Source organism: Aythya ferina (assembly GCF_964211825.1).
Source record: "Aythya ferina genome assembly, chromosome: Z".
In the NCBI taxonomy this organism is placed as follows: domain Eukaryota; kingdom Metazoa; phylum Chordata; class Aves; order Anseriformes; family Anatidae; genus Aythya; species Aythya ferina.
This window is the reverse complement of record NC_140299.1, coordinates 82,982,554-83,000,269: the sequence shown is the minus strand read 5'-3', so window position 1 is coordinate 83,000,269 and position 17,716 is coordinate 82,982,554. Positions and strand designations below refer to the sequence as shown.

The window sequence follows — 17,716 nt, the reverse complement described above, 5'->3', positions numbered from 1 at the left end:
TCCATGCCCACTTTTGAAATGACAGTAGCAGGAATAAAGAAATAAATAATATTAAAAATTAACTATGACACTTCTCTATCAAAATCAACTGTTTTGTCTTTTTTTTTTTTTTTTTTTTTTTTTTTTTTTTTTCCCCTGCTGGTGGTGGATTTTCCCTAGCATTTGAATAGTGAAGTCAAAAGTATTTCAATGTTTTATTACACCTTTCATCATTTACCTCATCCTAGTTAACACAGACAAAATTATCTCATCACTCTTGCCATTTCGGTTTTCAAATTTCCTTTCTCATTTACCGACACAATGGCACCCTGTTTGGTCCAGGAATATTTCCACAGATTTAAGTTCAGAATGCTGTGTTTTCATTGGCAATAAAAAGATGTCACAGGACGTGAGCTTTGCAACTGGTTACGCTTCAATTGTAGTTTACATTTGACTTGATATTGTCCCTTTGAAATAACAACAGCTTCAGAGAAGGTGTAAAATGCAGGCAGTGATCTCTTGCGATCATTATGAAATAGCAGGAGGATGCCTGTAACAGTAGGAGCAGTGTCCTGGCTATGTTCCAGTTTGGCTAACTGCATCTTGTTTTTCTAAATTCAGGTTTATTTGGGAGCCTGATCCGAAGCATCCCAAAATAGCTGTTTTCCCATTGCCACGTTCTAGTCCCAGACTGGTTGTACTCCACTCTGAGGTGAAACCATGTGGAGAAATGAATTAAAAAATGTTGCTTTAAATGGGAGGGTCTGGACCTCACATCTGGATTGCAGATAGAGGGCCAGCAAAATGCTTAAAATCCTGTCTAAAATATCAACAATGCTCTTGTAGAAATATATTCTATAATTAACTTTATTGCTTGACATTTGTATCTTCCCTATCTTACATACTACCCCATACCATGTAAAAGAAAATTGAAACAGCATAAATATAAATGAAAACACGAGGCAGAAATCTGCTAATTGACCTACTCTGTAGATAGGGGAAAATGTTGAGAATAAAATCACAACACCATCTGATTCGATCGTCAAGATGTCGAAAGCATAGGATAGTATAAGATAACAATAAGTGCGATAGTGAACAATGAGTTAAAATTTCAATGAGAAACCATGTATGAGAGAGATACACAAGCAAAGGACTTTCTGTTTAATGCTAGCTGTGCGTTTTAAAAGTTTTGTTTTGCAGCAAAAGTCTGAAAAAAGAAACTAAACATTAAAAAAATCTGTACTTTTGCATGTAATTAGCACATATTAAAGCTGCAACTTCCGCACAATTTCAGAGTTTAGAGTCGTTGTTTCTCATTTCCAGATCTATCTAGAACTATCTACCCATTTTTACCAGATTACTGGTAAAAATACAGAGTTAGAGGTCACATCTTAATAGATAATCATATATTGTAAGATGCTTCTCGGCTGAAGAAAGAGTGTAAAGCAGTTGCTCTTTAGCAGATGCCATGCTATATGAATTATGTCATTTCCATAGTTATAAAACAACTCAAGAAAATGTACTGTAACAATACAATATATGCTCAGATTGATTACGCCAAAAATCCTTTCAAGGGGAAAAACAGGGGTGGTGGTGATGGGCTGGGGAGATAAAAAACATTTCTATCCAAGCTTCACATCCTAAAGGTTTAGCTTCTGTGGAGAAAAGTCTGACAGTCATTTGTTACATGCAGTGGTCACTCCGTTTGTGTATTCATTATGTGCATTAAACAGTCAAATATATTCCTTCCAGTAAATATGAATAGTTTAATTTGTTCTGCCAAAAGTGAGACAACTATCAGAAATAGCAATAAAAGTCACATAATGAAATAAGAATACTAGAAAATCCGAGAATTTTAGTACGGTCCATTATTCATTCAATTCCTGGCAGCCTTTATGATTACAAATCACTTGATTGACTAACTAGACATTCTCAAAGTGAATTATGAATCAGGTTCATTTTTCCTGGTTGAGAGTTGGTACATGTTGTAACTCTTCCACTTTGTGATATATCAAGTTCTTGTAACAGTAATAAGAGATATAATCAACTCTTTATTTCAGGACAAATAAATTGCCTTTTCAAAAATGAAATGTGGTTGCTAACATTTTAACAATGTGCAATGTAATTCCTTCCCGCTATTCTCAGAGTGCAATCTGCTGTGATGACATAGCTTTGGAGTGTTTGACTTTGCTGAAATTATTGTAAGGGTCTCACACCCTCAGTCAGTGCACGTTGACCTCAGTGAAAATTCAGTGCTGTCACTAAGGGCAGCAAGTGGTCCTTGTCCTGGTGGACAACAAGCCTCGGACACATACACGGTGGACCACAATTTGCCCTTTTGTGACTGGCTCTGATTTGGGCTTGGGAATGTGGACAAGTTTTAAAGCTGTTTAAGTTTACTTTGAAAAAAGTAAAATGAATCTCTTCTAAAGTGTGCTTGACCCTCAAGTCCTTTTGCATGAAAAACTCCCTCAGGCTTTTGTAGAAATTATGCAAGTGGAATGATTGGCAGGCTGGGGTGGGAGTTATTTGTAGAACAAATGCACAATCAGATCCCAAATCCCTCTAGAATAGGTTTAGTGCGAGGAGCATTTCACCTTCGAATGGCTACAGGGAAAAAAAAAACAGAAAAAAAAAAGAGAAAAAAACAAAAACAAAAACAAAAAAACAGAATAAAAATAAAAGAACAGACCAAGGCTGCTTGAAATCTGTGTGAGTGTCCAAGCTGAAAGCCACTACAGAAAGCCTTTACGCCTTGCATCTGCACGTCAGATGTAGCCACAACTGCTGGCTTGGCATTCCTGAGCATGATGGCTTGGCGCTCATGTCCTGGCTAGCCAAGAAAATGGGGAGAAGTGGCCAGGGGATACAAGATGCATGACGGGGGAAAGGAAGGGTGCATAACATCCCCGGGTACCCATGCTAGAGCAGTGCATCTGGGTCCTGTGCAAAAACCTCCACACCATTCCCAGTTTTGCAGAGAGGAGAGGGTTTTTCTTTTGGTTAGGGAGACGATCCTGGCATTTGGGTGCTTGTTTTGGCTCTGGTGAAGAGACAGGCTGATACTCAGTGCGCCCACAGTATTAATAGAGCAATTTCAAAGACTTTAATCCCCTCCCCTTCCCCTCCCAAGCACAAAAGCATGTTTCTAAAGCAGGATCTTGTGGGAGAAAAAAAGTATTACCATATTATTTTTCAGAAGACCTAAATGTGGTCATTCATTTTAGAAACAATGGGTAAAGATGTCAGATTTATTCCTTATTCATCTTTCTATCTCTTTTCTAATCTTCTAATAGCCTTAATTGAATGCTGAGTAGTTTAGAATATTATTAAATAGCTTTCATAGGATTTTTTTTTTTTAATTTCTGATTACATCATGAGTACAGATTATTGAATATTCCATTCATTTTAAAATTATGATTAAGAGGATAATCCCAAAAAAGATGTTTGTAACAATTTTAACTAAGCTGTATTAATTGAGTTAGGGGATAAGAAATGAGATTTAAAGGGTGAGCAAGGGGTAAAATCAAAGCCCGCGTAATTTTAAAATCAAGTGGATTAAGAGGTTGGTTGGAACAGAAGAGGTGGCAGGTCAAAAACTGAACTAATGGTTCAAATTGAAAATTCACTTACTCTTGTGCCATCTGCCTGTCTCTCATGGAAATAATGTGCAACGACACCCTGCATTGTATGGTTAAACATGAAAGGGGAGATGTGCTTGTTATGGGTCAACAGGCTGCACACTACTCGTCATCAGGTGAAGGTGTGCAGCACGAAGGGACATGGAGAAGCCTGCTCAAGTGTTACCCCCCATGACTGTGTTGTGTCTCTTGATGGATCTCTGGCATGTCTATGTTCCACAGCTTGACACCCTTTTCCAAAGTGATGAGTTGAGCAGCACTGACACCAAAGATTTTGATGAATTTGGGTTAGGAATTTGAGTATGGAGCCTTCCAGCCTTCATTCTCATGCCCCTACATTTGTTTGAAATTCACTAGTTGTAACATAGCATGATTTTGCTAGGTTATTTCTCCTACTGTTATGAAATATTTGTCAGGGATTGATTCACTGTAGGTTTTCTGGTGGCCACTCTCTTGGTGGCCATCTCCTTTCTCCTCACCACACAGAGAGCTTTACATGAGGTGTTCTACCTCCCCACCTCTTGCAACAGGGACAGAGCTCTAAGATATTTGGAAGAGGCAGGGAAGATATTTTTACTTGTGTTCCTTAAACTCTGCATGAGTAACTGGAGACATTCACATACTGGAGGAATTTCTGTAGTCATCGGTAATTATGGAAATCACAGCACCCTTTACAGGTCTCCCATGGGGACATGAGAGCAAACCCGTGACTGTAAATCTGAGACTGAGGAGAGGACAGACATGAAAGCAAGTGAAATACAAAGTGCAGAGCTATCAGGAAAGGCTGAACGAGGCTGGGTGCCCTTGTTTAAAAGATAGACAAAGACAACTTAACCCACAGCAATACTGTCAAAGACATTACCACGTGTGTATCACTTGCACATGAGTTCCCTACAGTTACACAAGTGTCATTTAAGAATTAAAGCTGTCTACATGACAGGCTTAGAAAAAGCAGAATGAATCAGCCCACAAACCATTGATACAGGGTGGATGGTACACGTTTCCTCTTCCTGGGGAATGTTTACTGGTTTCACAAGTTTCATACTGGTTCAGGGTACAAAGAGGGATCTACAGATTCCAAAGGAGGTTGAGGAGAGGTCGGATGGGAGAAAGCAGCTCTTAAACCCTGGAGAGAAAAACATGAAATGAATTTAGCCAAGAAGAATAAAATACTGTGATGAGTGATGGAAGCATTAGTTTGTAGGCTCAGTTATGTAGGCTGGGATTTAATCTGTTTAGATCTTTTTCTTCCAAGCTCAACAGCTTTAATTATTTTTACAAAGAAAGAAAATCAATACATCCTTACACACTATTAATAAAAAAATCAAGTATCATTGATATTTGAAAACAGAAATCATAAAGAACATATTGCATTCACACCAACTACATACCAAGCAGAATGTTAATAACATTAACCTTTACTCTATCAGATATTTTCAAGAAATACCACTATATTTTTTGCAACGGCTCATATCTGTCATTTAACTGACATGTGATCTTTGCTAAGTTTGCCAAATCACTGAGGCCTGAATACCATTCAGCGATGTTAATTTTGTTTTCCTATTCCAGCCTTTACACAATTATTCTCATGGCAATCATTCTAGCCTTGAGTATAAATAATACTTCAAGTGGTTTGTTGATATCCAGAAAATGATGTGTATCTACATTAAGAGATTCTGGAATCTAATGGGAGAACCATGCATATTATTAAGCTGAAATGCCTATTTCTTTCCTCCCAGATGGGAAGTAGTACAGGGTAGTGCTATGGCATATGCATTAATTTTATTCCTTCCGCAAATTTTAGCACATATTATTTTTGCAGTTTCTGAGTCTTTGCCTCCTACCAAATATCCAGGAGATTTAAATACGATTTTGCTGCAGAAAAGATCTCAAACTTAACTCTGAGGACCCTGAATAATTCTCAGGTGAGCGGAGGAAGAAGTTCTGTTCTGGAGAACAGGGAAAGAAATGGGATTTTGGTAGGACGAGTCCTTGAGGATTAACAAACTCAAAAAGAGAGACAGACAGTAATTTTCCTGGCTCCCATATTTCAGTCCTATAGGTTGGGCATGCTTGTTCTGAAGGCCCTAGTAATAAGTAAAGAGTACATTTAAGAGGAAGGAGGATAACAACCAAATTGTAACATGAAGAGTAAATCCCCAAATATGTCCATCAATATTGTTACCCCATTAATATACACAAACAGCCTTCTATTTGAAAATCAGTCTCTAACATATTTCTTACTAAGCCTGTGGATTTCTTGCCCATTATCTTCCACATATTTTATTTCATATTACATGCTTTTCCATTTTTTTTTCCCCAGTCCAGTGGGACTTTTTATTTCCTCAAGACCTGAGAACGGAGAAGGAATACACTGCATTACATGCTGACTGTTTATGTGGGAGTGAGCTGTGTGGGAGCACTTCCTCTAGCAATTTATAGACACTCAAAAGGCCAAGTTTAAAATCAGGATTGTTGATGTTTACATTGTAGGGCCTCAGCTGGAAAGGCCGATGGTCCGAGGAGACAACAAGGCGGTACAAAATGAGGCTTGAGCTTACTTGATACCTTTTTTTTTTTTTTTTTCCTTACTTGGTTCTGTACGTTGGACTTCCTAATCTCTAAAAATGCCTATGATCATTTTTAAGTTACACACATCTGCTCATGTCTGTGGCTCTGAAAACCTGAGTCTAGAGCAGGTATTGACCTTCAGCTCTGGAAAGCAGCAGCTCTGTTCCTTCTCCCTCTCTGTAGGCTTTCTGGATGGAGAAACATTTTTGTCCCCAGAACACACAAGGGTGTGCTGGTGTATGGGCACACACTGCATGGCTTGGGCAGCACATTCCTCAGCCAGACCGGCTCCAGCTACATAATGTTCTCTAAAAGCAGAGATCTGATGGCCAAAACACAGCAGTGCATACTCAGCTGCAAATCTACATATAAATTGATCTGTTCAGTATCTGTCCAATATGTCTTGGTTTTAATTCATCCCTCCTACAGTTAATAAATACCTCCGGGTCCTCTCTTTGCCCGGTAAGTAAATAGGAGCCCATGGCCAAAACAACTCTATCACAGACATCTCAAATACACCTGTCTCAGGTAGGTGCTGTCACTAAATGGGACGAAGCCAGCCTTTATTTTGGCAGTCTTTTTTCTGTCTTTTTTTTTTTTTTTTTTTCCTTTTTCTTTTTTCTTTTTCTTTCCATCAGCATAGATCCAATTTTTGTCAAGATGACTACTGTTGTGTCTGAATTCTTCTTTGTGCTCTTCCCAGCATTTGAGGCAGTGCTGCACTGCAGCATCACACCCTTCTCTGGAATGTTATTCTCTCAAGACTCCCATGGCACAGAGAGATGGGTAATGTTTTCTGAGCTTCTTCCACTATTACCACATTTTCTATAGAGGATCAAAATGGATTATTTTCATCTTGACATGCAAATGCCTAGGCTGTGCCCTTGGCTGAGATCTCAGCATTGACTACAAAAGTAAAAGATACGGGGGACGTAGCTTTTTAATATCACATATGGAAGTGGTAGTCTTATTTCTTACAGAAAAGAAAAAAAAAAAAAACAGAAAAGAAAAGAAAAGGAAAGAGAAAGCAACCGTAGTCCTTTGTGCCTTATAAAAAGAAGCCTAACAAAAATATTTCCTCATGCACATACTGAATATTGTATTCGCGTGCAGTTGTCGGTCTGCACAAAGGCAGATGAACATTGTGTGCAACTCAGGATCCTACTGTTGTACACTGATCTGCCCAGTTGCTGTGCCAAAGTATTGATGGGAAGAAAAGACACACATGAATAATTTTATCAAGTCAGATTACAAGCCTGAATATGAACGTTTACTAAGCAACCATATTAGATCAGAAGTAGAGTTTCTAAGGCTCATTGTGAAATGCTCATAAAGCTAAAAAGGTCAAATTCTTCACCAATTTTCACTCCGTACAACAGCAGTCAAGTAAGTGAAATAAGACGGCCTGCAGATCAGTGCAGGATACAACCGGCACAATACGTTGATATGCAGTAAAAGCCATTGCGTGGTTTCATGTTAACACGAAAGAAATGATAGCTGACCACAAGAACACCAACACTGACTCACTGTTTCTAATTATTATTTTATATATATATATATACACTGACTCACTGTTTCTAATTATTATTTTATATATATATATATGTATATATATATATATTTATTTTTTTTTTCTGAAACAACAACAGTGACAAAACAACATCAGGCATTTGCCTCCTGGCTAGCGTTCTCAGCAAACCCTCATGACTATTGACTCAAACGAGCAGCCCAGCAAGTAAGTTGTTAGCTTAAATGAAAATTATAGCAGAGACAAAAATGCCAGCCTGGGAACTGAACTAATAAGGGAAAGAATGTGCATGCAGCTGCCGGCACAGTTTTAAACCTCAGGAAGAATAAAGGAAAGCACAGCTACTGAAATTAACCCACCAGGTCGACGAAGAAGCCCCGTCTTCATCACAACACCGGCGGTGGGCTGGGGAAGGGGGCTGGGGGTCAGGGGGAGCCGGGGCTCCCCTGGCGAGGTCATGGCGCCCACCCATGGGGCTTGGAGGGGCCAGAGGGGAGAGGTGATAAGCTGCACTGGGCTTGCTCTGCACAGCCCCTGGCCGCTGCTCAGGCTGAGGTCTTGGATGTGGTCCACTGGTGGGCCTCCTGCCAGGGGATTTGTTGCCGTGAGAGCTTGGCTTAGGCAGGGCTTTATTACAAAAATTGTCTCGATTCTTCTTCTGTCTTATTAAAATCTATCCCACCCTTCCCCGCCACCCCAGGAGGAGGAATATTCTGTATATATCTGGACGAAACACACAAACGAATTCATTTCCCACGGATAATATATTCAGGGTGATTTGCTTTTCAGAGTCGGGAGCTCAAAATGATGAATTTATTATGCAAAGTAATAATTGCAAATTATATTGGCAAACTCCATTCCAGAAAAAAAAAGGGGGGGTATTAATATAACTAAAAGGATTAAAAATACTGGCTGTTAACTTGGGGCTACTGCAGATATTTTAGGAGGTTATATATCTCTGTTCCACCTAAACCACCAGAGGCAGTAGCTTTAATTTTAAAGGTCTAGTGAGATACCGTAATTAATGGGCCCACCTATCAGCATATGTCGCACTTGTATTGAGTGGTAGGACATGGTGTATATAATGAAAGAAAGTGAAGGAAACGCTTAGCGTCATAAAAATTAGCATCTCTTTTTAGTTCATTTTTTAGTGCAAAGGAATGAAATACATCAGAGTCAAAGCACAAAAACAATGGACTCTAGTTTTTGGGTCGGCTCAGCCTGTGCCTTCAGCAGGGTAGCTGTGTGGTGTATGTTGATTTTCCAGATCCTTCTGGGATCCTAAAGGCTGCAATTACAGTCCCTTGGAGCTAAGTGCTGCTTCCTAAGGGCTGGAGCAGTGGGTGAACCCAAGGGCAGGGGGCCCTTCCACCTTGTAGCTGCCCGCATGCTCCCTCACCAATTTGGTCCTTTGTGGTCAGCAGCAGAAAGGGGCCCTAGCAGTTGTCAGGGTTGATGACTCTGATGTAGCACTTGTCAGTCACATGGGATTTGTTCTGCTGGATCTGTACATTATGTCAGGATTCTCAAAGGATTAATTTTCGATCATGGTCTTCTTCATGAAAAGCACAGTTCTCTGCTGCTATAGAATCATTTTCATCTCTGGCACACATGTCCCATTAGGAAGTACTCTGCAGTTGATTATATTTTCCGGGATAGTTGAGATTTGTGGGTAATTACGAGAAAATAAAGGTAACTTGCTTGTAAACCTTGCAAGTAACAGTTGCAGTACTAATGCTGTAATTCATAGGCATTGCACCATTAGAAAGTGATGGAGCTTGTTAAATTAAAATGCTAGTGATGTTTTTAACATACTTTCATGAAAGCATGATGATCTGAGTGCAAAGCGGGATTCAGGTGCTCCACAAGTTGCCTTTCTGGCTCTGGCACACTCACTGGTTGCGCACTTGAGACAGTCCTCAGATGAGGGTGATAGCTATTTAGCATTTGCAAGGGACTTTGAAGACATGGGAGCTGTGGGAGTTTACACACCATGGCAAACTGAGAACAAACTGTCTAACGCTTATTTCCTCACATCTTTTCTTCTAATGTGCCTTACCAACAGTCATTGCTATGAAAGGAGTGTTCCACCTTGTGGAAAAGGAGTCACTGGAGGAAAAGAGGGACAGTGGAGATGTTTAACATGTAAACACTGAGCTTATGATCAACAGTGTCTTCATTGAACAACAAACTTGTGTTTTGCTTTTCAAGCAGAGCAACAGAGACCATTCAGTTTACAGATTATTGCTCGGACCCCAAGACCAGCATGCCTTAGGACTGACCAAGAGGAGCAGTCTGCAGCCTCCAGCCTTGCCCACCTCACCCAGCCTGCAGTATCCGTAGCAAGAGCAAAGGTAAACATATTCCTTGAATGTCACAACACATTTCTTCCAGACAGTAGTCAGACTGTGCTTTGGTCCTGGTCCTGCCAGCCAGGTGAGGACACAGACCTTCCCACTACTGTGATATGCATCGATTACAATTAAACTTGTAAATGAAACTGGAAAAGAGAATGGGAACTCAGCAAACCAAACCAAACCAAACCAAACCAGTCATCCAAATTCACCTTTCTTAGTGTGTGTAGGGCTATGCTTGTAATCAACACCCCCCCACCACCCCCCCTTTCTTTTTTTTTTACAATTTGTAAAATAACTTTTTTTCCTGAGAAACACTGGTTGATAGCCAATCACCAGAAAAACTTTACCATGCTGGCTGTGGTGGTGTTTTGATATCCTATGAAAGCTTCCTGCTGCTCCGCTGTATGTTTTTAGCAAAATTGCTATCATGGCCAATGACATAAGGAGCAAGGAATGAGGTAATAGGACCTGTATTAGTGAGAAGCCATAACTCTAACAAAATATATCCCTTAATGTTTAGCATCACAAATAGTTATAGCTGAAGCCTATATAAGGGCAACAGATGTCTTATTTCCTGCTAAGGTGCAACATGGTAAGGCAAAGATAACTGCAGAGGCTCCAGTGCAAGCAGAAAATGCTCAGATTAAAAACCACGCTGGTGGCACCCAAATTGCATTACGATAATAATATAAAAGCAGAAAGTCAGCTCTGCATTTCCTTGTTAGGGGCTAAAATCTAATTTGGAGGCTTTGACTATCTCGACTGCCTGGGAACCTGAAGAATCATCTCAGCAGGATTTTACCTAATTTCATCCTTTTAAATGTTTGGCAGCCTAGACTGCCTCTACCACCAGTGAGGAGAGAGAGGGATGTCCATGAGTCGGTTCAGCCCCTGGGATGCTGATGTCTGAAGACACCAAGGAGGTGTCTCTGAGGCTGGCCCCCGGTGTGCAATCCCAAAGGAATTGAGATTGAAGGAGCAACCTGTGGAGCAACCTACCCAGCACCTCCAGCTGGGTTCAGAGCACCTGGCAGAAGCACCCACTCACTTGGCAGCCCTGCAGTCTCACATGTGTAGGTCTTATATCCCTTTCTCTTTGTTTCCCAAGGAACTTAGAAGGGATCACTGTTTTCTGTTAAAATAATTCTGGAAGAGGAAGTGGACAATGGTCATGCCTGCCCCCTCTTCGTAGTGCAATAGCTGTATTGTCAGCACAATCACAGCCAGGGGGACACGTGGGTCCCATTTCCCTTTCTGCCTCGGGGGATGCAAACCCGTGTTTCCCACCCTGTGGGGAAATAACTGTGGTCAAGGAGAGGATTTGGGATTTGCAGAGCCAGTGACTAAAGATGAAAGGAAGTGTGGCTCCAGGGCTCCGGGCATCCTCTTGGCTTCACTCTCAGCTCACAGGATTGTTTCTGTCTTTTATTTAAAGACTCTTTCATGTGAGCATAGAGTGGGGATGCACAACGGGGCAGGTCCATCACCTTCTGATAACCTGAAGTCTGAAATCAACTTTCTACATAGACTGTGCCTCCCAAATAAGTAGGAAATGCATACATTTTCATATGAATGAAAAGTGAAGAAATTAGGACTGTGCAATTGACAGAGATGTGTGAGAAGGGATATAGTAGCATTATTCAAGATAGTAAATCATGCCAATAAGGTAAAACAGGTTGTTCTGTTTATCCACTCAAGAACACAAAGTTTACTGAAGCAGAATGGAAAAAAAAATTTAATAAAAATAGACATTTCCTTTCCTTTCCTTTCATTTTATTTTATTTCATTTCATTTCATTTCATTTTTAACAAAAGCAGTAATTAACCTGGTGAACTCATTGCTATTAGGTATAATTTAGGCCAAGAGATTAGCAGGATTCAAAGGGGATTAGACATCTATATGCACAATGAAAATATCCATAAGCTACAGTGATCTCAAATTCTTTTATAACATAGCTTGCCTCTTAATACTAAGCGAGTACCGTGTACCAACTTCTGTCTAGTCAAGGATCTTGTGGAGCACCTCTCTTCTTCCAGGAACTTTACACATGATCTGTACAGCCAACACTCACCTGCCTCCAAAAAAAAACACCAACTAAACTAGACAACTAAAATATAGTATACACTTCTATAATACTGAATGCTGCTGTAATATGGAAGCAGCCTATATTACTTACAGAGAACAGTGAATTTACAAACTTATATGATACTTGTGTACTTGTAAAACTGATATTCTTACCCTGTGAGTGAAATTTAGCCTTGTTAAACAAAGGGAGGGAGAAGCCCAATGGAACCATTTCCATAGCAGGCAACCCACATCAGTGAGGGTCTGATTTCCAGCCTTCAGTGTAGTCTTTCTTGGAATAAGAACAAGCTCACAGGAATGGTCTGTATAAAACATTTCTCTTCCAATAATGCAATGAAAGAAACACCTACCAAATTCTCCATGTGTGCATTTCACGCAGACAGGTTAAACTGCTCTTTTTCCACCCAGTGTAGTACAGTGCAAGATGGTGCTTGAAAAATCAGAGAGTACTTCTGGAAATTAGGGCTGTTGTCATCTATAGTGGTCCTTCTTCTTCCATTTTACACACTCAGTAAGAAATAAATAAGACGGCAATATCTTAAAATAACTGCCAAGGTTTTATAATTGGTTTTAGTTTGTAGAAGAGCATAAAAGTTAAAGAAAGACTCTTAGATTATGTAAAGACAATAGTTATTTACTGCTTGTGGTAGATTCTACATTGCCAAATGTAGAATCAGAATTGCATTTGAATTTACAGTCTTTTTTTTTTTTTAAATTTATTATTATTATTAATTTTATTGTGCTGGTCCCCTGAGCAGTGAGCCATCTATCCCTTCCCATTCAGTCAGGGTGAGAAGAACACCTAGTTTCCAGGATTGTGCTGAACAAGTTGTTTTAATGCTGTGAAATCCTAAGAGGTCTCACCTTGCTACCAGAGACACTCTCATATCCTCAAATTCAGAGAAACCATCCCTTGACCTGCATGTACACCAAGACGAGTTTAGCATTAGCTGGGTGCCTGAGTGCCCTTCGGCCACTCAGGTATTGCCAAAGCTTTTGCAGTCAAGAGATGTTCAATATCTCAAGTGTTGGGGATTAGAGAAAGTGTTTCTTAGTTAAAGCTCTTTCTGCCAACTCAAATTTACCAGCTAAATTTAGTTGTGAGTGATATTTAATAATTCTAGAGTCACTTTGCTCTTGGTTTACGATTTGTCAGCATTACTTTATTGCTCTTTGTAAAAGTAACAAAAGGTGTTGTAATGGGGATTCATTTGGGCAAATTAAACCTGCAGTGGGATTTCAAATGCAGGCATTCGTCCTCTGGGATTAGACATCAGCAGCCTGTAGAATTATTTCTGACATTTCATCCATCATACACTCAGAATAACTAAACAAACCAGTGTTGTTCTCTCCCTGTTCAAGGAACAACATTCACAGAGCCTTCCCATGGAAATATCCCAACCTATTAGTGTCAGGAAATTGTTCTTGGAAATTTAAGAGAAAAAAGAAAAATCTTCCATAAACAAAAGGCAAAGATGTTATCGTAAGTCAATAACATGCTCTGGGAGATCTTCTCATAAATAGTTCTTTGGCTGGTGTAAAGCAGAACAGCAAAACCAGTGCAGGAATATTGATTTTGTTCAGTTCAGAAATCTGCACCATAGGAGTGGCTAGGTCTACAAAGTTGTGAGTCTGTACTTACTCTCTTGAAAGTTAACTGCCAAACTGGTGCCAGATGGAATAGAAAGAGGACTGGACCTTCTAACAACTGATTCTTTTCCTTTTTTTTTTTTTTTTTTTTTTTTTTTTAATTTTAATTTTATTTTTTTGTTGGCAGAAGTAAATTCCAAAGCATGCAGTGTTTTCAAGATAGTCTCTTGCACCCTGCATTTTCCAACCTTTTCATGAAATGCTGAACATATACTTCAGTGACAAAAGTGTTTTTTTCAACCAGCAAATACCTGGATAAATATGATCAAACCAGATTAGCTCTCATATTTAAATACCATAGCATCCATGGACAAAAACTCCAGACTAGCTCATTATTAGAGAATAATGTCTTTTTAATCTATATTAAAAAACAAAGTTATCTAATAGACCTCAAATTGGTTTCCCATTCTGGAGAGACCTCCGAGGATACATTGCAATTACAGGATTGGTTCCCCTCCCCCCTTTAATAACCAATATAATGTGCTTTGAAGTAACGTGCTCTCACACTGAAACCTACAGTCAAACACCTAAACTAACAGAAAAGGTAAAAACACCACAAGGGAGAGTTTAGAAACGGAAGTGCATAATCAGATAAATGAGAAGAAAGTTTTGAAAAGGATTGCAGAGGAGTAACAGGAGATATTGCTGGTGTGTTTCTTACTTCATTGTTGTTTTCCTTCAGTAAAAGTTCTATCAGCTGGGGAGAGTTGCTCACTTCTTTGAAGCTGGCTCTTGTTTCTCTGAAATCAGATTCCCTATTCCCAGGGCTCCACTCTGCGATGCCAGCACAAACATACATCAGCAGCTGCACAGCACTTTAAAGAGCAAGCAAGAAGCTATCAAGCAATTACTTATTCCATTTTAGATCTACGTCCATTGTTTTCATAGAGCAAGTTTGAAGTTGGGGGAATACAAATCTGAGAAACCAAATAAACATTTTGCAAGTCTGAACAACTCACCTAAGAAGCAAAACTCACCTACATTTAATTAAAGAGACAAGAACCACAGATGGAAAGAATCCCTCACTAATGAATAAAGCCATAAAGAGTACATGGGTCTTCATTCTCATTGAAATGGTAAGTTTTAGCATGTTCAGAGAGCATTGCCCTTACTTTTGCAGCCTGGTTAGGGGCAGGTGTAATTCTAGCTCTTTCTGCACTTGGACAGCACTGCACATGGACTGGTACAGCACAGTCCCTAAAAAGTGAGTAGATTTGTGCTGTGGATGAGTTTGTCTTGTAGAATTAGGTGAATGAAGAAACTAAACTTGAAATTCTTGAGTTACTTCCAAAATTAACATATATATATATATATATATATATTTCTTTTTTTTAAGGGAGGCTAGATTTATGTAGATTTCTAGCGTGTATGTGTGAAATTCAAGGTATTGTAGACAGAGATTGAGGTTTTCATATAAACAAACATACGTTTGTCCTGTGGCCTGAAGTATATGATGAATAAAACCATTAAAAAGCTTCTCATAAAATAAGCAACAGCAGAATCATGAACTGCCTTTGCTTAAGAGGGGTCTGTGTGAGCGGGTCTTGTTAATAGTGCTGATTACATCCCTCATTTGAAACCAGCAAAGCCAAACTCTGTCTCAACAAAAAGGCAGCAAAACATCAAACAATCCCACTCAAACTTAAGAGAAGAGATGGACTTTCTCATTTGCTTTCAGATCATCTATTGGCTGGCATGACATTTATTAATTTTGTTGAAGGGAGTACTGTAATGAATAATCTGAGGGAAAAGTTTAAAAAAAAAAAAAAGAAAACATGGATTTTAGGTCAGAACATACAAATTTTAGGTACCGCTTTTTACATATATACTTCACAGTTCTCTAAATCTTTATCTACCTGAAACATGTGTTTTCCTGCATTTTACTAAGGAAGAATTTTTTTTTCTTGAAAAGAAGTGAGGGAGATTTTTTTGTATGTACAGTTAGATATGCCCAGCTGAACTGGATGTAGGACTTGTGTATTTTGACAGAACAGCGTTGTTACACGTATACGCTTCCGACAAGTTGTCCCCTGAAGCAAAGCTGTGGGATTGCAGAGAAAGGACCTTTTCCCCCTGCTTTCACCTGAAAACAGCTTTAAGTCCTGCATCTAGGAGGACATCAGGGATGAATCTCCCCTCATATATCCCAGTGACCTGAGAAATTTACAAAATTTTCAGGTAATTTATAACTTGTCTTTTCATCTATCCCTCTTTATTAATCTATGTGTCAGTGCACGTAACCGATTAACTGTGTCCAGTACTGGAATTTCATGAAGTTATGCTGCAGACAGAGCAGATCCTCATCCACCAAAGTGATTTGGTAATTCTGCTGTGGGAGCAAGAGATGTGAGCAGATTTGGGAGCATCCCTAGTAGCCAACTTGCAGTGACTTCTCTGGTCACTTTTCCACCCTTGTCCCAGAAATGTTTGTTTCTCTTTGAACATTTATTTTTGAGAGGGAACAGAAAAGGAGAGGGCAGGATAGCTTGGAAATACATCCAGATTTTGCATAATCTGGTCATTCACCCAAGACATCAGACGATCACTGTTAATCCCTGAATCAGTTATAAACCAGCATCAGCATGGGAGGCAGAAGTGTGCAATTTTGGAGACATTGCGTTGGATGTTGGCTTCAGATGTACAGATCTGAGTCCAGCAGAGCAGAGACAGGCATCAACTCATGGCTGAGGATTTCCCCATACTCACCCCAAATTTTTTTAAAAAATCTGTCTTCTAAAATATTTGCAAGTAAAGAAAGACATTGTGGAGGGCTTCTATCACTATTTTGTAGCAGATAGATTTTTTTTTTTTTTTTTTTAATGAAAGAAGTATTTTTTTTTCTATCCAGAAAGAATTAAATTCTTTTTTCAGCCTTGAGGCTGAAACGTTCATAACGTTCAAATACTTAGGATGTGAACCTATATGCCAGACTTGATGCCTTTCTCTTGCATAAGGGTGGAAACCCAAAGAGGATCTGTGCTCCGTGAAGACCCTTGCTTTCTCTACCTCTTCCAGAAGCGAAACACAGAGCACAAGTTCCATCTCCTTTGACTTGTCTTCCCCAAATTTCTTTCTCCTTGTAAGCACTTTACACCTGAAATCTTTGAAAAAAAAATAACAATTAAAAATGTCACTGAGAAAAGGCACCTACATTATATTGTTATAGTCTTGCCCATCAGAAGAATCTCTTTCAGAGAGGAACTGTTTGAGTAGCTAACATGAAATCAAGATACTTTCTCTACTATACTACACTTTGTTTCTGGCCTTTTATATCAGGGGAGGGGAATAAATATTTCTGTTTGAGAAGACCTAAGTTTTATACAGTAAAAGGTGGATGAGCTGGGTCTCACACTTTTTTTTTTTTTTTTTTTTTTTTTTTTTTGCATCTAGATATTTCTAAAACTAGTATAAAAACAAACTCCCTGTTAACTAAAAGTAAGTTTTCTATCATTTTATGGTAGTACCCATGGATCTCCCCCAAAATGTGAAGAAGTTTCAGAAGGCTGTAATATCTTTTCATGCATTGAAAATAGCTGAAAAAGACAGCACAAAGGCCCTAGGCTGCAGAAAACAGCTTGATTCAGTATTCCTCAAAATCCTTAGAAATTCTGCCAAAGGGCTGGGCCAGGTGTACTAAGAGTGCTGGATTAGGCTAAGGAGAGACACTGGACTTGCTGTGGTGCTATCTAGCTTCTTTTAGGTTCCTGTCTTGTGGCCAAAGGTTAATAGATGTTTGTAAGTGATGATCTGGCTGTGTTGTGCTGTAGGCATATGGCATGAATTCTGGGGAGAAAGCCTAACTATATACACATCTATGCTTATGCTGCACAAAAGGGTCAAAGATGACAAATTGAGGCAAAATTCTGGCCCTGTTGATGCCAAATGCACACTTTGCTTTAACAAGG

At 39.3% G+C, this 17,716-nt stretch overlaps 1 protein-coding gene across 1 annotated transcript in view; it reads left to right on the top strand.

Moving 5' to 3' along the window:
• LOC311427136 (uncharacterized protein) overlaps positions 1-17,716 on the top strand; it is a gene marked incomplete at its 5' end in the record, with an annotated part of 115,966 nt that overhangs the window by 21,035 nt on the left and 77,215 nt on the right. Inside the window, 2 exons of the mRNA XM_084504225.1 lie at positions 9,934-10,073; positions 14,677-14,887. The remainder of the gene's footprint in view (positions 1-9,933; positions 10,074-14,676; positions 14,888-17,716) is intronic.